The sequence below is a fragment of the Pelodiscus sinensis genome, chromosome Z (assembly GCF_052426305.1).
Source record: "Pelodiscus sinensis isolate ZL-2025 chromosome Z, ASM5242630v1, whole genome shotgun sequence".
In the NCBI taxonomy this organism is placed as follows: Eukaryota; Metazoa; Chordata; order Testudines; family Trionychidae; genus Pelodiscus; species Pelodiscus sinensis.
In genome coordinates this window covers 37727085-37732500 of record NC_143085.1, presented here as the reverse complement: position 1 = coordinate 37732500, position 5416 = coordinate 37727085, and positions in this window count along the sequence as shown.

Here is a 5416-nt window from a genome sequence, read left to right as displayed (position 1 = left end):
CAGCTCAGTCTCAGTTAGTCAACTCTCCATCAGACAGTGCCCGTGAGAGTCGTCCAGAGGGACCAGGAGGAGGTTGAGGTCTGCAGCCCAGTAAACATGCTCTTGACACAGTCTCTAAGAGAGTCATAGTTACTCCCGCCGTTTACCTGCGCTTCATTGAATTTCTTCACTTTGACATTCAGAGCACTGGGCAGAAATCACATCGTGTCAACACCCACCGCGGGCCTTCGCGATGCTTTGTTTTAATTAAACAGTTGGATTCCCGTGGTCTGCACCAGTTCTAAATCAGCTGCTAGGCACCAGCTGAGGCAGAACGCCGCCCCCCCCCCAGCGGAGGGGGAGGGATGAACGATGCCCGCTGTAGCTGGGGCGATCCACAGTCCAGAGTCCACAGTCCAGAGTTGCGTCCAGAGTCGCTGCCACCCCCCGGGAGAGGGTGGTGTCTTGTCCTGATGTGGCTCACGGACAGCCCTGCTTCGCACTCCAGTAACTTTTTCTTATTTATTTTCTCCACAAGTCATGACTGTATAGACCTCTATCATATCCCCCCTTAGTTGTCTTTTTCCAAGCTGAACAGTCTGGCTGTGTCTACACTGGCAAGTTATTCCGGAAAATCAGCCGCTTTTCCGGAAAAACTGGCCAGCTGTCTACACTGGCCGCTTGAATTTCCGGAAAAGCACTGACGATCTAATGTAAAATCATCAGTGCTTTTCCGGAAAAACTATGCTGCTCCCGTTCGGGCAAAAGTCTTTTTCCAGAAAACTGTTCTGGAAAAGGGCCAGTGTAGACAGCACAGTAGTGTTTTCTGCAAAAAATCCCCAATCGCGAAAATGATGATCGGGGCTTTTTTGCGGAAAAGCGCGTCTAGATTGGCCACGGACGCTTTTCCGGAAATAGTGCTTTTCTGGAAAAGCATCCTGCCAATCTAGACACGCTTTTCCGGAAATACTTTTAACGGAAAACCTTTTCCATTAAAAGCATTTCTGGAAAATCATGCCAGTGTAGACGTAGCCTCCCAGTCTTATTAATCTCTCCTCATAGGGAAGATGTTCTTTACCCCTACTCATTTCAGCCTTTTTAATACCCTTTCAATTCCAGTGTATCTTTTTTGAGATGGGGTAACCAGATCTACACACAGTATTCAAGAGGCAGATGTACATGGATGTATTTAAAGGCAATGCAAGATTTTCTGTCTTATTGCCAATCCCTTTTCTAATGATTTTCAGCGCTGTTGGCCTTTTTCGATTTCCAGCAGTATTAGCTCTTTGGACTGTAACATCTTACTAAGGTCTTAATAGGAGCACGCCGGCAGACAAGCAGGCTCATTTCTAGCTGGTGGAGATGAACCCGAGGTCTTTGTAGGCAGGCGCTTACAGAGCAGGGCCCAGTGAGGCTCACCGCACTATCCTATTGCTAGGCTACAAGGAAACATCTTTAGGGTGCTTCTTGCATAACTCCAAGCACATTGCCCACATTTCATAAACAAGGCCTGAGGGCTATGACATGAGGGAATGACCTGCACTTAGTCCCACCTAGCGGGTGCTGTGAAATACAATGCCTGACCGTCTAACCTGTTTCTGTGACATTACTTTCCTCCCTGGCAGACTACCGGAGTCACTGGCAAGCTGAGTCTGATTGCTGGCTGGCCCAGTGGGGAGATCTAGAATCCTAGGGCTGGAAGAGACCTCAGGAGTCATCAAGTCCAGCCCCCTGCCCAAAGCAGGACCAACCCCAGCTCAACCATCCCAGCCAGGGCTTGGTCAAGCCAGGGCTTAAAAACCTCTAGGGATGGAGATTCCACCCCCTCCCTAGGGAACCCATCCCAGTGCTTCACCACCCGCCTAGGGAAATAGTTTTTCCTAATATCCAAACTAGACCTCTCCCATTGTAACTTGAGACCATTGCTCCTTGTTCTGCCATCTGCCCCCACTGAGAACAGCCTCTCTCCATCCACTTTGGAACCCCCCTTCAGGAAGTTGAAGGCTGTGATCAGCCACCCCCCCCTCTCTTCTGCAGACTAAACAAACCCAAATCCTTCAGACTCTCCTCATAGGTCATATGCTCCATCCCCTTAATCATTTTGGTTGCCCTCCGCTGGACCCTCTCCAATGCATCCACACCCTTTCTATAGTGGGGGGCCCAGATCTGGACACAATACTCCAGACGTAGCCTCACCAAAGCCGAATAAAGGGGAATAATCACTTCTCTAGATCTGCTGGCAATGCTCCTCCTAATGCACCCTAATATGCCATTAGCCTTCCTGGCTGACTCTCATCCAGCTTCTCATCCACTGTAACCCCCAGGTCCTTTTTTGCAGAACTGCTACTTAGACAGTCGGTCCCCATTCTGTACCAATGCTTGGGATTCTTCCGTCCCAAGTGCAGGACTCTGTACTTGTCCTTGTTGAACCTCATCAGATTAAATAAATACTGGTCTGAACCTTATGAAGTGAAGATCACCCAAGATACATTTAGCACATGAGCTTATGACATTTTCCAGTCTTTGACAAGGGAGTATCTGGAGATGAGGCTTTTACTAAGGAACATCAAAGAGCCATGAGATCCAGAAAGCCCCTGGGAGAGCCCAGAAATGCAGAGCCAAGCCTCTTAGCCCAACGGTTCTCAATCAGGGGTTCTTGTACCCTAGTACCGGACCAATGCCAGATTATCCAGTAGGCACAGTAGGCACAGTACCTAATGCCTATGAAAAATGTAGGGCCTAAAAAATTCATAATTGACTAAAAAATAAGAAAAGAAAATTGCTAAATCACAGTTAATAGTTTGCTATTTTTATTAGAATGTGTGTGCAAATGTTGGAGAGCTATTAAATGCAGATGTATTAAATCTTTAGTCAACAAACAACATACAGGTATAGCATACAAATAAATGTTTACTTTGCAACTCTTTCTGTGAGCAAAACCACAGATGACATCATCAAATGTAATTTTTCTCAAAAGCTCACTCGCAAGTGAAGCAGTGCCAAGAAAGAGAGTCATTTCTGTCCCATGGTAGACCAAAACCATTCTTTATACGCTTTAACTCTGAAAAAGAGTGCTCCCCCTCACAGGTCTAAACACACAACCTTTCACTGCCCAATTACCAAGGTTCACTCTAAGGTGGGCAGCAGTGTGGCCTCCCAGCTGCTTAATGAGCCCCACCCAGGAGCTGCTTCACAGGGAACTGCCTTACAGGGGGAGGGGTACTTTTTCCCCAACAGCAGTTCCATGCTGGAGCCTGAGTTTGCCTCTTTCAGCTGGTAGGGAAGGAGCATAAGGTGGAGAGGGGCAATAAATAGCTGCAGTGGTGGGGTGGAGTGGGAGAGGAGAGGAGAGGAGAGGACTGGACTGGACTGGACTGGACTGGACTGGTCTGGTCTGGTCTGGTGTGATTACAGCAGTTGGGTTTGGCTGCAGTTTCATGTGAGAAACCCAGCACACTCCAGCCTCCTGGGCTGTGAGAAGTGGAGAGGAGAGAGGGAGAAGACTGCATGGGGTAGGTAGGTGGGGGGTGGGGGGGAAGTGGGTGCTGACATCTGTGTGGTAAGGTAGTTTTGGTGTGTTTTGACTCACTCCTGTCTGGGCTGCAACCACTGTTACAAGGGAGAGCCATAGGACTCTCTCCTGGTCTGGGGAGGGGGGGAAGCAGGTTGCATGGGTGAGGTGGTATGCTGATATGCTGAAGTATGGGGGTATGTGGCTATATGGAAGATGGGGATACTGCTGTGGAAATTTCATTGTCTCATTAAGGGACATCAGACATACATTGTCTTTGTACGCATCAGTGGGAGCTTAGTCACATATATCTTCCCTTTTCTTTTTGAGGCTGGAGTGAGGAGGGGTTGGAATTAATTACCAACTGATTGGTGACATAATTACAAGATCTTAAATATGCCAGGAAAATATGATGGGGGAGGGGAGGAGAATAATGTAATACCCTTACACTGCTAGACTTGTAGAGCAAACACAAAACAGTGACTCCTCAGCAGTTCTATACCACAATATTTTTCACCTAGTATCAGGAGGGAAAGATAAAGAGATTGCTTTTGGACATGTTGAGTGTATTAATAGGAAGCAATCTGCCTGGAGATGTTAGCCTGAGCTAAAAATTAAATTGTTGCGGGGGAGGGAGGGAAACAGATCCAGAAAAGATGAATAAAGAGGATGGAGAGATTCTGCATAAGCAGATCTTAATGCAGGATCTGACTTCACTTGTATTGGTGTTTCTCTATTGTAAAGCAGTTAGGTTACTTTTGTAGATAAGGATTATGGGGATAGGCTTAGCTCATGACATTTGCAAGATTACAGTTCAAAGAAAGTTTACATAGGTGTTAATATATTAAGGTATGGAAAGAAAAGTATTTTTAACAGATTTTGGGGGGGTATTGTAGATATCTGAAAAGGCGGCGAGAAGTCCTGTGGCACCTTATAAACTAACCAAAGTGTTGGAGCATAAGCTTTCGCGGGCAAAAGACCCACTTCGTCAGATGCACAAAGTGGGTCTTTACCCACGAAAGCTTATGCTCCAACACTTCGGTTAGTCTATAAGGTGCTAGAGGACTCCAGATTCAGACTAACACGGCTATCCCTCTGATACTAGATATCTGAAGACTCTGATCTTCATTTTTTTTTAAATATCCTGCGTTACTAATTAATACATGTTAAATTGTTAAAACTGGAAGAACTTTGCCATGGATCCTGTTTATTAGATTTCAAACAAATGATTTCCATTACATTTTAGAATTTGTTTGGGGAGGGGTATTATGGCTAAATCTTTTCTATATGGTATAATTCTGGCTCTTATGAGTCAATGGGCATATTAGGATGTGATGCTAGGTGTTGTAGGATGAAGACTATATTTAAAAGCTCTTTTAAAAATGTATCTGTATACAAATTCTGAAGCCATGTGTTAAAGTGCTGTTCTGGAGAGTCTACTCTGAGTTGGTGATACACACAACGTTTCAAACAAGGATAATTTTATCTGTGTATACAACTCACTGTTTCACTTGCACAGTGATCCTAAACAGTCACTTAAAATACCCATCACCAACCACCTGATGTTTTATTTCCCTTCCTATTTTCACATTTGTGGATCTATTTGCTTTCTGTGATGCTTTATTACTTACGTTTACTGCTTTATCTTTATCAAATTAAGAGTTATTAATCAAATTAAGTGCTGATGTGGGTGTCTTTCTCACTCGAGAGTACCCTGTTTGTAAAAACAGAGAATCCACTTCTTTCTTCAGAGGCTTTGTGATCCAGGGACTATCCTGGCTGTCATAACACTGCCTATTGCTCTTGTAAGATACCTCCTCTGTAAGGCCCTGTAGTTCTTTAATTCTTTCTTAAAACGAGCAGCATCATTTATAGGCAGATGAGAAGAGGAATAACTGTGAGACCTCTGTGAAAAGCCTCCAGTGT